This window comes from Cervus canadensis, chromosome 27 (assembly GCF_019320065.1).
Source record: "Cervus canadensis isolate Bull #8, Minnesota chromosome 27, ASM1932006v1, whole genome shotgun sequence".
In the NCBI taxonomy this organism is placed as follows: domain Eukaryota; kingdom Metazoa; phylum Chordata; class Mammalia; order Artiodactyla; family Cervidae; genus Cervus; species Cervus canadensis.
The window spans coordinates 33,588,392-33,607,431 of NC_057412.1; the positions used below are offsets into that span (position 1 = coordinate 33,588,392).

The 19,040-nt window shown below is 37.1% G+C and overlaps 1 pseudogene; it reads left to right on the top strand.

The window, feature by feature from the left end:
* The first annotated feature begins 680 nt into the window (after positions 1-680).
* LOC122428663 lies at positions 681-17,418 on the top strand (annotated as a pseudogene).
* The last annotated feature ends 1,622 nt before the right edge of the window (positions 17,419-19,040 follow it).

The window sequence follows — 19,040 nt, forward strand, 5'->3', positions numbered from 1 at the left end:
GACAGGGAGGCCTGGCGTGCTGCAGTCCCTGGGGTCACAAAGAGCCAGACACGACTGAGCGACTGAACTGACTGATCAAGAAAATCTTGGAGATCTTTGAATTGAAGGGTTTACAAGTATAACATTTATACATGTGTTACCATTAAACAACCCTGGGCACTAAGATCCAGCGACACAATCTGTTCATGTTGATGCACTGACCTGCAGGCACAATACAGACGTTGCTAGGTGATGCTTCTTGTTGCAATTTCAGATTCCAAAGGAAATGTCAAGGTGCAGCAACGCTTCTCTGAAACTCAAAGAAATGAGAAGGAAAACTCCAGCCAGGAGACAACCTGCTGTGCCAGTGTTGTGGAGTGAGTTGCCATTTCCTTCTCCAGGAGATCTTCCCTGACCCGGGGATTGAACCCAGGTCTCTTGCATCGTAGGCAGATGCTTTGCCGTCTGAGCCACCAGGGAAGTCTACCACGTAGATGGAAAGGTACAAAAGTGTTTTATATAAAGAGCGATAGAAAACAAGTAACGGCTTAGTGAGCTCTTCAAAACAAATCTCTTAACAGAACATACAGTTCTCAGTTGTGATAGTCAAATTGAATTAGGACTTATTATCTGGGGAGAAGTATTATTTAACCATTTTAGGATGTGTCCAGGAGAAATGCAAGCACAGTCAATTCACCGATATGCAAAAAGACCTGTTGCAGGTCCCATATGTGAGGAATCAACAGAATAAGGCAACAGCAGTTCTGGGTTTTGAATGGTACTGTGAGAAGTCCAGGAGAGTGGTAAGTACTGCTAGCCTAGAAATCCACATTCCCAGTAGCAATTAAACACTCAAAGCAAATACTGAGCATAAATATTCTGAAGACTGCAGAAACATGTGCTTTCTATAAAATTTAATTAAAATATAACTTTAATAAAGACTACCCAGGTGGCTTAAAAAAGCATCTCATAGAACAATGCAATTTTTTCTTTTGTAGAACAGCAAAAATTATTAAAATCTAAGCACTTTCTGAATATATGGCTAAAATTTATATTGAATTTTAGATAGTAAAAGGTGAACCAATGTTGACATTGAGATTAGGTTAATTATTAACCTCTGTTAATTAACATCTGCCAAAATTAGCATCTATTTTGGGATCAGTTACTATTCAAGAGAGCAAATGTCCAGGAGATTGTAAGCAAGAAATCATTTTTTCCTCCTATTTTCTAGGCTGAAAGTGAAGGGACACTGTGTAAGCTCAAACCAGAAACAAGTTGACTTGTGCATTTGGCCAAACTATTTTGCAGATAGAGGCAAATTCAGCTCTGGACTGTCCACAACCAAGAGTAATGAAGGCCCAAAATGGAAAGGCAAAATAAAAACTGGCTAATTTATTGTCTCAGTGTATTTCAACAAACATACTTTGTAATACTTGCAAAGATCTATGTGAAATGATTCAAGTATGAATTAGAGTCCCTCCTTTCATGTTGTTCACTAGTTAGTAGGGGACGATTAATGCAGAAGCAATAAACTAAAACAGACTTAATTAAAATGCTGTTAACTTAAATACAAATGTAGTAATTTTAAAAAGCCTAGAACAGTGAGGAAAGAGAATAGGAATAAAAAAGGGGAGAAGTTATTTTTTCTTAGCTCTAGCAAGCCTTAGAAAATGGTTATTTAGTCCATATTCATCATGTGAATTAAAGTCATTCCTATTTACTTGTTGCTTATTCTATATTCTTATAGATTTTGACAGCACCCTGCAAGGTTCTTATTGATTGTATGAGAGCCGTTTTAGGAAGAGTCTGTTTCTCTTTTCTCTACCAGTTATTTAGACTTAGCCTAAGGTTTCCTTTGAAGTTGTCGATGTTTCAGTCAGCATCTCGGAAGTACGAGATAATATCTCAAATTATCCCAGATATTTATATTTCTGAAAGTATCATTTTATTTGAAAGGCAGCATCTATAAGTATTTTTAAAATATATTATACCAAGAAGCCGAACACTTAATATTTTTCAAGCATAATATGCCATTGATCAATAAAATATAAACACATAAGGTATAGCTTTTCTACTGTATGTTTCCACTCATATAAATTGCATTTAAATGTTTATATATGTGTGTAGTGAACTATGAGTGTGTGTGCTTAAAGATGTCCATGTTGTAGGCTTATGGTGATGGAAATAAATTATGGAAATTGAAAGTGAAAAGTGAAAGTGTTAATCACTCCATCATATTATTCTCTTTCCATCCCCATGGACTGTAGCCTGCCAGGCTCCTCTGTCCAAGAGATTCTCCAGGCAAAAATATTGGAGTGGGTAGCCGTGCCTTCTCCAGGGGATCTTCCTGACGCAGGGATCAAACCTGGTTCTCCTGCATTGCAGGCAGATTCTTTACCATCTGAGCCACCAGGACTTCCATTATACTTTATTTAAATCTGAAACTATTTAAGTAATAGAATGCACTTATAGTATTTATAGCATGTTTATGCTATTAAATGTTATTTTGGCTTCCCTGATGACTCAGTGATAGAGAATCTGTCTGCCAATGTAGGAGATAAGGGTTCCATTCCTGAGTCAGGAATATCCCCTGAAGAAGGAAACGGCAACCCACTCCAGTATTCTTGCTTGGGAAATTCCATGGACAGAGGAGCTTGGAAGGCTAGAGTTCAGGGGGTCACAAAGATTTGGATATGACTTAGCAACTAAACAACAACAACATATGCTATTTTAATAATAACTTTTGGCTTCTGCGTTTGAATTGCATAGTTTTCAAAATAGGTCCTTAGAAAAATTAAGCTAACCATTTATTTAACTAAATTAGCAGTTATTCAAATGATTTATCTAGATTTTTAAAAAAGATTAAAGTACTGATTATTCTTAAACCAATTATACAATGATATTTTCTTGAAGGTAATTTAGAAATAAATCCTTGTCAGGAAATACATAACAAGAACTTTATCAGTTTGAGAATTAAAATTCCAGGAAAGTGTTTCATATTTTTGACACTAACACAGTTCAAGAAAAATAGTTCCATGTCATTGAAACCAGCATTACATGGAAAGATGATATTATAGAATCAAATCAAGAAAAACAATTCTGAGAAGTTCTTGTAGTTTAGAATAAATAGCAGCCTCAAGGGAAAATAAAACAGTGAGGTGCATAATAACAGATTTTTACACATGATTAAGTTATTGATTTATAAAATTATATTGTTCATGTTCTGCCTCTCTACATGAGAGTATAATGTACTCTTTGTAATTATAAGTTATCCGTGCCAGTTTTAAAAAGTGCAGTAAGAATATTAAAGTATTTGGCCATATAATTAAGAGACTACATTCCAACCATGATCACTAACAAATGAAATTGGTATTAAATTTACCTCAGAAAGACCAGCTTTCCTAAGAGGGCTATAAAAAGATTGGCATCCTTGTTGAAAGATTGTAACTTTTTTTCCCCCATTTCATTTACTAAAGTGAAACCTTTATAACACCCTTAACTGTGGCAGTTTAGCTAACTAGACTGCCCATTGTACAGTTATAAAGTGAAATATTAACAAAGCTGATTGGGTCTAGACCAAATCCCATTTATAAAAATCAATTCTAGCTCAGGAAAATATGTATGCTATATTTTATTACCATAGAAACTGATGTTGGAAAATACTAATCATGTACCCAAGGAACAATTTATAAAAACCACAGCTTAAACAATGGTGTCATTACAATAATCATCCATAAACAAAGGAAACATAAATGATGCACAGTCCCTTCAAATACCCTGAAAGTAGAATTATATAGTAGAAATAACATTGTATTCATGTTATTTTAATTTATTTTATGCTATTCAAGAAAATAGATATACCTTAGCAGGTGCTGAATAATAAGCAGAAAAATGAACATTTCTATTACATGCACCTGGATATTCACAGCTTAGATAACAATAACCCAAGGAAATACAATTACGACAGATTGCAAGATTCTACCGCTCTTCTCTGGAACATTTCACTCTTTCATGTTCTGTCTTTTCAAATTAAGCAGAAATCTTCTCTAGTTTTTATAATGTGATTTATTATTGAATATGCATGTGGATATAAACAGTATTTTAAAGGTTTCATCTGGTTATAATTCTTTATTAGGTTACTAAGAAGACATTACAAAGAGAATTCTACCTTATTTGAGTGCTTATTGTCAAGTCTTTACAGATACCAAATCACTTTGGCCTAACAAAATAAATTTTTCTTAAAACCTTGGTCAAACAAATTCCTAGAAGGTAAGAATTTACCTTGATTTCACAGTTTTATACATGAAAGTAAATGACTATATAGCTTGCCTATTTTCACAAACAGCATGGAATCTACCTAGAATTTTAACTGAGTAGAATAAGGTGGATATTATTCTTAATCACTATGTTTTATGCTATAAATGTATTCTAGCAGACATCTTTTTCTCAAAAGTAACAGGTTATTAAAAAGCTTGAGGATATTCCCCAATATTAAGTATAAAATTAGATTCACTCTCTCTTTTTTTTTTTTTATGAATGTTGATTTTCTCATCTGGACAAAATGGGTAAAGAAGATCTCAGACAATCTTCTAGGGTGTTAAAATAACTGAAGAAGACCATATGCTACCAACAAAATGTAACAAGTTATGAAGTGACAGTCTCTATATTCAAGAGCTCAGTTCAGTTGCTCAGTCAGCTCTGACTCTTTGCAACCCCATGGACTGCAGCACTCCAGGCTTCCCTGACCATCACCAACTCCTGGAGCTTGCTCAAACTCATGTCCCTCAAGTTGGTGATCTGTCCAATGGTCTCATCCTCTGTCACCCCCTTCTCCTCCTGCCTTCAAACTTTCCCAGATTCAGGGTCCTTTCTAATGAGTCAGTTCTTTGCATCAGGTGGACAAAGTACTGGAGCTTCAGCATCAGTGCTTCCAATGAATATTCAGGGTTGATTTCTGCTAGGATTGACTGGCTTGATCTGGCAGGCCATGGAACTCTCAAGAGTCTTCTCCAATACCACAGTTCAAAAGCATCAATTCTTTAGTGCTCAGCTTATTTTATGGTCCAACTCTCACATCTATAAATGAGTATTGGAAAAATCATAGCTTTGACTAGACAGACCTGTTAGGTAGTTAGAATAGGAAAAAGGAGTCCAAAATGGCAGTGGCTAAATGACAAAGAAGGGGAAAGCCCATGAAAATAGAATAAAGGAAGGTCCGAGGACAGAGTGAGGACCTCAGGTAAAACAAACAGTACTCCTGACTAGCCCAATTTACACAGGGCAGGTACAGGGGGAGGAAGAAAAACATATAAAAAAAAGAAGCCAAAATTGGGCCGGGGGCCTCTCTTTCCTTCATGTCTTTTGGGTCGGCATGCCCTCATGCCTCAAGGATGTATTTTCCTTTACTTTCTAAATAAAACTGAGCTGTAACACGGAGCTGTAACACTGGTCCATCCGAGAGCTGTACCACTGTTAGATCTGAGGCTGTAACACTGGCCTGTTGCTTCAAATTTTTGTTGCAATGAGACAAAACCAAGGAAATTACAAACTCCCCCAACAGATTTTGTTCGCAAAATGGTCTCTGCTTCTTAATATGTTGTCTATGTTTGTCACAGTTTTTCTTCCAAGGAGCAATTTTCTTTTAATTTCATGGTTGCACTCACCATCTTCAGTGATTTTGGAGACCAAGAAAATAAAATCTATCACTGTTTCCATTGTTTCCCCATCTATTTGCCATGGAGTGATGGGATCAGATGCCATGACCTTAGTTTCTTGAATGCTGAGTTTTAAGCCAGTTTTTTCACTCTCCTCTTTCACCCTCATCAAGAGACTCTTTAGCTTATCTTTGCTTGTTGCCATAAGGGAGATTTCATCTGTGTATCTGAGGTTATTGATATTTCTGCCAGCAATCTTGTTTCCAGCTTGTGCTTCATCCAGCCCAGCATTTCACATGATGTACTCTGCATATAAGTTATACAAGCAAGGTGACAATATATAGAAAGACATATTCCTTTCACAATTTTGAACCAGCCTTTTGTTTGCTGTCCAGTTCTAACAATTGCTTCATGATCTGCATACAGGTTTCTTAGGAGGCAAGTAAGGTAGTCTGATGTTCCCATCTCTTTAAAATTTTTCCACAGTTTATTGTGGTCCACACACTCAAAGGCTTTGGCATAGTCAAAGAAGCAGAAGTAGATGAATTTTCTAGAATTCTCTTGCCTTTTCTATGATCCAGTGGAAGTTGGCAATTTGATCTCTGGTCCCTCTGCCTTTTCTGAATCCAGCTTGTATATTTGGAAGTTCTCAGGTCATATACTGTTGAAGCTTAGCTGGAGCATTTTGAGCATCACTTTGCTACTGGATGAGATGAGTGCAATTGTGAGGTAGTTTGAATATATTTGGCATTACCTTTCTTTGGTACTGGAGTAAAATTGACCTCTTACAGTCCTGTAGTCACTGCTGAGTTTTCCAATTTTGCTGGCATGCTAAGTGCAGCACTTTAATGGCATCATCTTTTAAGATTTGAAATGGCTCAGCTGGAATTCCATCACCTAGCTTTGTTCATCACTTGACTTCACACTCCGGGATGTCTGGCTCTAGGTGAGTGATCACAACATTGTGGTTATCTGGTTCATTAAGATATGTTTTGTACAGTTCTTCTGTGTACTTTTGCTACCTCTTCTTAATATCTGCTTCTTTTAGGTCCACACCATATCTGTCCTTTATTGTGCCCATCTTTGCATGAAAGTTTCTCTTGGTATCTTTAATTATTTTGAAGTGATCTCTAGTCTTTCCCATTCTTTCCCCCCACCCCCTCTATTTCTTTACACTGGTCACTAGGAAGGCTTTCTTATCTAAACCCTTTTCTGTTCTTTGGAACTCTGCATTCAGATGGACATATATTTCCTTTTCTACTTTGCCTTTTACTTCCATTTTTTTCTCAATTATTTGTAAGGCCTCCTCAGACCATTATTTTGCCCTTTTGCAGTTTTTTTCTAGGGTATGGTTTTGTTCAGGGTCTCCTGTACAATGTTATGAACCTCTGTCCATAGTTCTTAAGGCACTCTGGCTATCAGATCTAATCCATTGAATCTATTTGTCACTTCCACTGTAAAATCATGAGGGATTTTAATAGGTCATTCCTGAATGGTTTAGGGGTTTTTCCTACTTTCTTCAATTTAAGTCTGAATTTGGCAATAAGTAGTTCATGTTCTGAGCCACAGTCATTTTCTGGTCTTATTTTTACTGACTGTATAGATCTTCTCCACCTTCAGCTGCAAAGAATATAATCAATCTGATTTCAGTATTGACCATCTGGTGATGTCCATGTGTATAGTCGTGTCTTGTTTTGTTGGAAGAGGATGTTTGCTATAACCAGTGCTTTCTCTTGGCAAAACTCCGTTAACCTTTGCCCTGCTTCATTTTGTACTCCAAGGCCAAATTTGCCTGTTACTCTAGGTATTTCTTGACTTCCTACTTTTGCATTCCAGTCCCCTATGATGAAAAGGACATCTTTTTTTCTGGTGTTAGTTCTAGAAGGTCTTGTAGGTCATCATAGAATCATGCAACATCATTTTCTTTGGCTTTAGTGGTTGGGGTATAGACTTGGATTACTGTGATATTGAATATTTTACCTTGGAAATGAACATAGATCACTCTGTCATTTTTGAGATTTCACCCAAGTACTTCTTTTCAGACTCCTTTGCTGACTACGTGGGCTACTCACTTCTTATTCGGATTCTTGCCCACAGTGGTAGGTACAATAGTCATCTGAATCAATTCACCCATTCCAGTCCATTTTAGTTCACTGATTACTAAAATGCCAATGTTCCCTCTTGCCATCTCCTGTTTGATCAATTCCCTGATTCATGGACCTGACAATCCAGGTTCTTATGCTATATTCTTCTTTACAGTATCGAGCTTTACTTCCTTCACCAGTCACATCCACAACTGGGTGTTGTTTTTGCTTTGGCTGTGTTTCTTCATTCTTTCTGGAGTTATTTCTTCCCTCTTCTCCAGTATCATACTGCACACCTCCTGACCCGGGGAGTTCATCTTTCAATGTCATATCTTTTTGCCTTTTTACACTGTTCATGGGGTTCTCAAGGCAAGAATACTGAAACAGCTAGGCTTTCCCTTCTCCAGTGGATCACGTTTTACCAGAATTCTCAACCATGACCCATCCATCTTGCGTGACTCTACACAGCATGGCTTGTAGTTTGACTGAGTTAGACAAGACTGTGATCATGTGATTCAAGAGTTCAGAGAATAGCAAAAAGGGGCAGAAGGCAGAAAACCTTATAGGATAAAGAATAGGGAACAAGGAAGAGAAAGAATGAAAATATCTGATTGGCTGGGATTACATATCTGGGTGGGTCTGAAGTATCAAGGAAGCAGGACAATGATCCATGTTAATTGGCAATCATGAACTGGTAACTCAGATGGTTTGACTTCTGTACAGATGGGCCATTTACAAGAATATGAAACCAAAAGCTAAAGATTTGTTTTACTAACATGGTTTTCCAAGTTCAGTGACATCCAAACTAGCAAAAAAAAAAAATATATATATATATATATAATGTGAGATCAATTTGACAATTCAAACAAACTTTATTTAACACTTCAAAATGTGGGTGATCTCCATTCTCAAGAGTTTGGAGAAATTTATACTTCATGAAGTGTTCAAGTATCACCTAAATTATTTTTTAAAATCATTTTAACAGGACCAAATTTTTTGACAGAAGGAATCAGTTGACTATGAGAAAATAAACAGTAAAATAGGATAAGAAAAGTTTTATTTTTAGTTTTTTAAGAAACCTCCATACTGTTTTCCATAGTGACTGTATCAATTTACATTCCTATCAACAGTGTAGGAGAGCTCCCTTGTTTCCATATTCTCTCCAGAAATTATTGCTTGTAGATTTTTTTATTATGGCCATTCTGATCAGTGTGAGGTAATACCATATTGAATTTTGATTTGCACTTTTCTAATAATTAATGATGTTAAGCACCTTTTCATGTGCTTCTTGGCCATCAGTAGGTCTTCTTTGGAGAAATGGTACAGATGAACCTATTTGCAGAACAGGAATACGGACACAGACACATAGAATGGACATGTAGACCTGGTGGGGGAGGGGAAAGTGAATTGCGAGATTAGAGTTGGCATGTACACACTATCGTATGTGAAACAGATCTCTAGTTGGAACCTGCTGTAGAGCACAAGGAACTAAGATCAATGCTCAGTGATGAAGATGCATGGGATGGAGTGGAGGTGGGAGGAAGGTTCAAGGAGGGGATACAGGTAGGCATTTGGTTGATTCACTTCATTGTACAGCAGAAAGTAACACAACATTGTAAAGAAATTATGGTGTGTGTGTGCTCAGTGTTTCTGACTCTTTAAGATCCTGTAGGCTCTAGTGCATCAGGCTCTTCTATCCATAGTATTTCCCAGGCAAGAATACTGGAGTGGGTTGCCATTTCCTTCTTCAGGGGATTGTCCTGATTCAGGGAACGAACCTGCATTTCAGGCAGATTCTTTACCGCTCAACCACCAGAGAAGCTACAACAATTATTTTAAGAAAAGAAAGAAGAGAAGGAGAAGGAAAAAGGCAGAAAGGGTCCAGTCCAAAAACTAAAGATCTTTTACCAAAATTTAGTATAGCTCTTCCTGCATTGGATGTTATGCACTGAAGCCCTAGGGTCCCCTTATAGGTTAGGTTTGAGCTGAATGGGCAGTTTGTACCCTGGCAACAAAAAGGTGTAGAAAATATCAAAGTCTCTTAAAAACAGCTCAATTTTATATCTCACTCCAATTGACTGAAATATATTAAAAAAAAAAAAAAGGAAACTATCCATACCTGGCCATCAAGATAAATGAGAGGGACTCACTGTATTTCTGAAAACTTTAGACAAAACTGTGCCAAATCAAAGAAGGGGCAAAAAGAAAATTCAGTTAGGTTCCATATAGCTGTTCTACTGACAAATGAACTGAAGAAAGGAAAGGAGAAATCAAAAGAGTCTTGGAACATACAATCTGAGTGAATGGAAACAGAAAAAAACTAGAAAACAAATGCATTAAGTACTAAGTCAAGTAGATCATGGGACCTATGAAAGAAGAGAGTAGTAATCAGACAAAATCAGTTAAAAGATGAGCTGGTAGGAGAGAGTAATTAGAAAACAAAGTGAGAGGAAAGGTGCCATGGCAGAATACTTTAGAACAAGAAGTAACAATTGGAAGACCATTTCTACTAATTAGGTATTTTCCTGGAGATCCCCTGGAGAAGAAAATGGCAACCCACTCCATATCCTTGCTTGGAAAATATGGACACAGGAGCCTAAAGAGCTATAGTCTATGGGTTTGCAGAGTTGGACATGAGCACACACATAGTGTATCACTTAGAGTTGAAAGAGGAAAAACAAAGTAGGAAAAGTGGGTTTAAGGATAAAAACTCGATTTTGAGAACAGAAACATATGGAAAATTGGAGCCTCCCTGACCATAAAGAAAGCTGAGCACCAAAGAATTGATGCTTTGAACTGTGGTGTTGGAGGACTCTTGAGAGTTCCTTGGGCTACCAGGAGATCAAACCAGTCAATCTTAAAGAATCAGTCCTGAATATTCATTGGAAGCACTGATGGTGGAGCTGAAACTCCATTATTTTGGCCACCTGATGTGAAGAACTGACTCATTGGAAAAGACACTGATGCTGGGAAAGACTGAAGGCAGGAGAAGGGGAGGACAGAGGATGAGATGGCTGGATGGCATCACTAACTCAATGGATATGAGCTTGAGCAAGCTCTGGGAGTTAGTGATGGACAGGGAAGTCTGGTGTGCTGCAGTCCCTGGGGTCGCAAAGAGTCGGACAAGATTATGCGACTGAACTGAACTGATAGAAAAAGCATAACAAATAGAATCGTGGAAAATTAAAGATAAATACTTTTCAGAAATGAGGAAATAGCTGAATTTACACACTGGCAAGGTTCATCTTGTTCCCAGAAAAGTTAATAAGAGAACATTCAGAACCAAAACATGTGCTACTGAAACTATTGTTATAAACTGTAGATATAAAATAATAATAATGACAAAGGCATACAGACAAAGCAAGTTACCTATAAACAAAAATAGCAAGAGAGTCTCAGGCTTCTTTTAGGCAATCACTGTGGATTGAAGTCAAGACTATAATGCTTCCAAGGAAAAGAGAGTGAATAGAATTCATTCATAGCCAAGTCACTATTAATGTGTAAAAGAAACAGAAATATGTTCTCAGATCGTATGGAGTTTGGGAGATATACTGGTGGCTCAGAAGGTGTAGAATCTGCTGGCAGTGCAGGAGACCCAGATTTGATCACTGGGTCAGGAAGATCCCCTGGAGGAGGAAATGGCAACCCACTCCAGTATTCTTGCCTGGAGAATTCCATGGACAGAAGAGGCTGGCTAGCTACAATCCATGGGGTTGCAAAGAATGGGACACGACTAAATGACTAACACTTTCCCTTTTTTTATTACTCACAAGCTAATCTTTATATAATTTTTACAACTAAGATACTGGTCAAAACAATGAAATTCTGATGTGATAACTATGATAACAAAAACAGAAAAGAAATACGTAAGTGGGATAAACTTACCAGTTTAAAGGAAATTTTGCTTTCTAAAAATATAAACCAACAATAAGTTGTACTTAAGTGATGCTTAAAGTGACTCAAAAGAACAAATAGTTATTTATTTAATTATATATATTAAACCAGTCCATCCTAAAGGAGATCAGTCCTGGGTGTTCATTGGAAGGACTGATGTTGAAGCTGAAACTCCAATACTTTGGCCACCTGATGTGAAGAGCTGACTCATTTGAAAAGACCCTGATGCTGGGAAAGATTGAGGGCAGGAGGAGAAGGGGATGACAGAGGATGAGATGGCTGGATGGCATGACCAACTCGATAGACATGGGTTTGGGTAGACTCCGGGAGTTGATGATGGACTGGGAGGCCTAGTGTGCTGCAGTTCATGGGGTTGCAAAGAGTCGGACATGACTGAGCGACTGAAGTGAACTGAATATATTAAATATATGTAATATTATATATATTTATATATAATATAATATAATAAATATATAAATAAATGTATTTATTATATGAGTAATAAATTAAAAAAAATAAATATAATGCATACAAATATAAATTAGGTGATAATAAGATATAAAAAATTCGCATTCAAGAAAAATGTATTCATTTGGGCCAAAGAGTACTTTGTAAGAGATAGTGTCTTAGAAGAACAGATCCTTGTCATTAATACGTGCCCGAACGCATATATGGGGCTTCCCAGGTGACACAGTGGTAAAAAATCTGCCTGCCAGTGCAGTCCTTGAGTTGGAAAGATCCCCTGGAGAAGGGCATGGCAACCAACTCCAGTATTCTTGCCTGGAGAATCACATGGACAGAGGAGCCTGGTGGACTATGGTTCTAAGTGTCATGAACAGTGTCACAACAGTTAGACATGTCACAAACAGTTAGACATGTACATATATATATATGTACATACATATATACATATGTGCTGCAGCTGCTGCTGCTAAGTCACTTCAGTCGTGTCCGACTCTGTGCAACTCCATAGACGGCAGCCCACCAGGCTCCTCTGTCTCTGGGATTCTCCAGGCAAGAATGCTGGAGTGGGTTGCCATTTCCTTCTCCAGGTGTGTGTGTGTGTGTGTGTGTGTGTGTGTGTGTGTGTGTGTGTATAAAATCATGAAAAGATTTGTCAGATATACAAAAGTAGATATGTATAGAATACATACATATTCTATGTATATAATAAAACATTTTTATCAGTTCTTTGGACAAACACAAACTTAAGAATGCAAATAATATAATTTATAAGGTTGATTTCAAAGAAATACAACAAAACTATATGCAAACAACAGAGTATATATATTATCAAGATTCTATCAACCAGTTGTTAAACAGGTTTAGTTTGACATTGGCAGGATTGAAAAATAATCAGTTACTCAAAACTAGTGAATAAATATGTAATTGGGATGTCTTGCATAGAAGTTACCTAAACAACTGCTTTAAAAGGATGCTCTCATTTGTCTCCTTCATATTCACAATTATTTCACTCAGTTATTACATTAATGCCTTAAAAAATGGAACATTTTTACCAGGCCTCTTAGACCTGGTGTGTGTGATTGTATAAAATGACCTCTTTAAGAACTTTTTCTACAAAGAAGATTCAAAATACTTGCATATGTGCTTCCAATTCTGGGAAGCAGCATGGAATGTCAGTGATTGATGAGCTAGTTATTTCAGAATTCCATTTTATGATAGTATTTCAAAAATGCTAAGTCTTGTGGCAGTTTTGCCAGATCAAAAAGCTGTAATTCAGTGTGACCATAATGCTGAGCAGTTAGTTCTGGTCCCGTAGTTTGATGCCATCTTTACATTTGCAGATCAATCCCCCATACACCACTGTCACATAAAAAACACCCCATTGCACTGTACAATTTGGCATGATTGCCTAAGAGGCCTAGATTGAACTGGCATTAATTAGCTATGTCACACTATTATTCATTTCCGATGAATTTGCTCTTACCATTCAGATCAGGGATGAATTCACTAGCACAGCAGTGTGTAGAAATGATATATAGTCCATTTGCTTGTGTTTGGTCTAGTATTCCTCTACACAGAAAAGTCGTTGGTGTAAAATTTAATGCACTCTAAATTTTATTCTATTCTTTGTACCCTCCCTTCCTTTCTCAGTGCAGATAATTCACACTTTAAGAGGCCATCCCCAGACTGAATATTGCAAGTGAAGCTCAGTTCTTTTTTTCTGTCTCTGATGGCTTTGTTTTATTCTCCTTTCTAGATTCTCTGTCTACCTATCACGTCCTCACTCTCTGCCAGTGATCTTCCTTCCTTGTTTAAATGTTCAAGAAATATTTCATCCTGGATTCCTATGTGAAGTCAGGGTATATATCCCTATTTATTCTGAGTAGGGAATCCCTAAAAGAGAGAATATCCATAAATAATATGGAAATATAATTACCCAATAGGCTACATAATGGTCTTAGGTGAACTCTCTAGCCACATTCATTTTAAAGCTATTGTTGAGCATCTTAAAGCATTTTATTGCCCATTTTATTGTCCAGTATGTCTGGTCCAGAACTTTATTCTTTCTTAAAAACTTGTCTGCATTCTGTCAGAAATATAGGACACAGAGCATTTAACTTTGTGGCTCAGAGGCAAACTAGTCCCATAAAACTATAGTCCTCCAAACTGTGTGCTTTGAAAATGGCTCAAAAACACTGAATACATTTTTTCTTTTAATGTGTCTGAAACATGGTTTAAAGAGCAAACAATTTCTCCAGGATGTCACTGTTAAAATATATTACTGGACATCATTTTATAAACTGTACAGTTACGTAGTATTGGTAGATAGTCAAGAAGTTTTAAACTTCAAGTCACAGAAAATTCTGACTCTGGAACAACAACAACAAAAAATCTCTTCTAACAAAAAATTATCTCTTCTAACATCAGGTAAGATAACTTTGACATACAAAATCCCTTGTAATTCTCAATATGTCAGTGTAACTCGTGTCATAATGGGAAGATGGTTGCTGCAATTTCAACCATTACATACAGTTATTTTCCTACCCAGTAAAAGGGAAAAAAGAAATCTTTTCCAAGGCAATCCAAAAATGTCTTCTCATATTTCATTGGCCAGTATTATAACATATCAGCAATATTAAACCAATCACTGACAAGGACAATAGGAACAATATGGTTGGCTTTTTTTCTTTCTTTCTTTTTTTTTTTTTTTCAGTAATTACCTTTGGACCTCAGGATGCCATCTTTTTCAGAGTCCCAGTGGGGATATTGCCATCAAGAAAGAAAAGATTTGGAAAAGCAACCAATAGTGTCCGGGGAATTCATTTGCCCAGCTAGCTAATTCATATTTTATTTCCTAAGAGGATGGAACTCAAGCAGGTAAATGATCTTTAGTGGAATTTAGAACATAGATAGGACACGACCTATATATTTGAGACAAATAATAAAGGATCAGGGAAAACATTCCTAGAGTGAAGATCACTTAGTTAACAAGACAACTGTTTATGTTAATAATAGGTGGGAAAGATGGTTAGGAAGACTCTAGTTAAGGAGATTTTTAAAAAGTGAAGTAAGTCAGAGAAAGAAGTATACCGTAATGTCACTTACAGGTGGTTGCTATTGTTGTTTTTCAGTTGCTAAGACATATCCGACTTTTGGGACTCCATGGACTGCAGCATGTCAGGCCTCCCTGTCCTTCACTGTCTCCACGAGTTTGCTCAGATTCAGGTCCATTGAGTTGGTGATGCCATCCCACCATCTCATCCTCTGCTGTTCCTTTCTCCTCGTGCCCTCAATCTTTTCCAGCATCAGGGTCTTTTCCAATGAGTCAGCTCTTTGCATCAGGTGGTGAAAGTACTGGAGCTTCAGCTTCAGCCTCAGTCTTTCCAATGAATATTCAGGGTTGATTTCCTTTAGGATTGAATGGCTTGATCTCCTTGAATATCAATGAGCTTATTTACAAAACAGATACAGACTTAGAGACCTGGAGAACAAAAGTTACAAGAGGGAATGTTCTGATGGCTCTCCTTACTAGCAATTCCCTCTTTTCCCAGGGCCTCCCTACTTCCTGAGACACAACAACATTGAAATTAGGGTAACTGATAACCCTAAAGCAGCCACTAATAAATAAATATTTATTTATTTGGGTGAAACAAAGAGTCACCCATCTCTCAGTTTAAATCAGAAGTTAGAAATGATTAAACTTCTGGGGAAGCCATGTTGAAAGCCAAGCTAGGTGAACAGTTAGGCCTCTTGAACAAATAGCCAAGTTGTGAATGTAAGAAAAATTTATATATGGAGATTAAAAGTGCTATTCCAGTGAACACACAGATGAAATGAAAGCAAATCAGCTTTGTTGTTGCTATGGAGAAAGTTTTAGCGGTCTGAATGGAAGATCAAACTAGCCACAACATTCCATTAAACCAAAGCCTAAGTCAGAGCAATGCTCTGACTCTTCAACTCTAGAAAGATGAGAGAGGCAAGGAAGCTGTCTCCATAACACAGAAATACAAGATAAAGCAGCAAATGCTCATGTAGAAGCTGCACAAAGTTATCCAGAAAGCCTAGCTAAAATAATTAAAATGAAGGCAGCTACACTAAGCAACAGATATTTAATGTAGACAAAACAGTCTTATATTGGATGCCATGTACAACATTCATAGCTTGAGAGGAGAAGTCAATGTTTGGCTTCAAAGTTTCAAAAAGGGACTAGTTCTCTTGTTAACAAAAGTTAACAAAACTGGCAACTTGGAGTTGAAGCCAGTTTTCATATACATTCTGAAAATTCTAGAGTCCTTAAGAATTATGCTAAATCAATTCTACTTATGCTCTATAAATGAAACAACAAAGTATATCTGTTTATAACATGGTTTACTGAATCTTTTAAACCCACTATTGAGACCTACTTTTCAGAGAAAAAGATTTCTTTCAAAATATTACTACTCATTGACAATGTACCTGTTCACTCAAGTGCTCTGATGAAGATATACAATAAGATGAATGTTGCTTTTCATGACTGCTAGCATAATAGCTGTTCTGCAGCTCATGGATCAAGGAGTAATGTAGATGTCTTATTATTTAAGAAATACATTTCATAAGTCTAGAGTTACCAAAGATAATGATTCCTCTATTGGAACTGGGAGGTCAACTGAAAATCTGGAGAAGATTCATCTTTTAGATGGCCATTAAAAACATTTGTGATTCATGGGATGATCTCAGAAAATCAAATGAATAGGAGTTTGGAAGAAATTTATTCTAACTCTTATGACTGACTTTGAGGAGTTCAAGAGTTCAGTGAAAGTAGTAACTGCAGTCATGGTGGCAATAATAAGAGAATTAAAATCAGAAATGGAGCCTGAAGATGTGACTGAACTGTGGTTATCTCCTGGAAAAACTTGAATGGATAGTTGCTCTTTATGAATGAGCAAATAGAGTGATTTCTTGAGATGGAAGCTACTCCTGGTGAAAATGCTGTGAAGATTGTTGAAATAACAAAGGATTTAGAACATTATATTAGCTTAGTTGATAAAACAGTGGCAGTGTTTGAGAGGCCTGACTCCAATCTTCAAAGTTCTACTTTGAAGGTAAAATGGGTAAAATGGGTAAAATACAATCAAACAATCTTGCATGATACAGAGAAATCGTTTATGAAAGGAAGAGTCAACTGATGCAGCAAACTTCATTTTTGTCTTATTTTCAGAAATGTCTACAATCATTCCAAGCTTTAGTAACCACCACTCAGACCAGTCAACAGCCATGAACATTGAACCAAGATCTTCCACCAGCAAAAAATATCACTACTCATTGAAGGCTTAGATGATAGTTATTTTTTAGTAATAAATTAGTAAAAGTTGCTTCAGTCGTGTCTGACTCTGCGACACTTGGACTGTAGCCCACCAGACTCTTCTGTTCATGGAATTCTTCAGGCAAGAATACTGGAGTGGATTGCCATTCCCTTCTTCATGGGATCTTCCTGACCCAGGGATTGAGCCCTGGGTCTCTCACATTGTCAGGCAGATTCTTTACCATTTGAACCACCAGAAAAGCAATAAATTAAGTGTATCTATTTTTAAGCATAATGCTATTATATAGCAAATAAGCTACCATATAGTGTAAACGTAAATTTTATTTGCATTGGAAAACCAAAATAGTTTGCGTGATTCACCTTATTGCAATATTCACTGTATTGTGGTGGTCTGGAACGAACCCACAATATGTCTGAGGTACGTTGTAAATCTCTTAGGTCCATGCTAGGTTCACTCAATAGTTAAAAAGTATGTACATATAAGAACATTATAATTTGCCCTAAATGACATACATTTTTTTGAAAGGGTCTTGCTAAGACCCTTAATTCAAAAAGATACAGTGGATAATGGCAGATATACAGGAGACATTTTAGAAAGCAGATGTGTTTTAAATCACAACTCTGGCCAAAGCATACCACTCCTTAGGTCCCATTCTGTGGGAAATGATTCTCATTTCAATTTTTTTCTCTCTTGCTTCTGGAAATTTGAATTTCATTATAATGTAGTAGGAAAAAAAAAAAAACTCCAAAAAGCTGAGGTTTTCTTTATACAACAGTTTTAGTGGATCAATATTATGGAAGTTAGATTGTCAGGGATATTATTCTCAACTAGGATTCTTAGAATCCCCCACAGGAATGTTTGGAAATACGGGGGAATTTTGGAAGTAATCCATACTTTGAGTGGGCACTGACACTAGTGGATGGAGCCAAACATGCTGGATATTCTTTAAGGGTGAGGAAAATCCTGTTCTATAAAAACAGTTCCACCCACAATGTGAATACAGTCCCTGTAGAGAAACAGAGGAGAATGTAAATCAGTAGGAGGAGCAGAGGGTGTTCCAAAAGAGACCCTACTGTCAGCACTATTGAATACTGCCTGCCAATGCAAGCATACCTACACCAGTATTCTTGCTGGATAATTCCGTGGGCAGAGGAGCCTGGAGGACTACAGTCCAAAGGGTCGCCAAGAGTTAGAAACGACTGAAGCCATGACTGAAGTGACTTATCACACACCCATGCAGAAAGTAGCCTGCCAAGCTCCTCTGTGCGTGGGATTCTCCTGGCAAGAAGACTGGAGCGGGTTGCCATGCCCTCCTCCAAGGGATCTTCCCAACCCAGGGAGGAAACACATGTCTCCTGCAGTTCTTGCATTGACAGGTGGATTCTTTATCACCGAGCCACCTAGAAAGCCCCCAGGGTTCAAACATAGTTGCACTGAACTTCAAAGTACCCAACTTTTCTCCTGAAGTGGAAAGACATTAAAACACTGCACCGTTAATATCCAGTGCAATCAACTTGGTAGTATGAACTTGCAGGTAACTATGTATGAATATAGACTTTCATCACAAACTTGTTTTTCCAGGCTCTCAGATTTTATGGAAAAAATTGAGGACCAATAATATTGCTATTTATAATAGCAGGGATTCCCTGGTGGCTCAGATG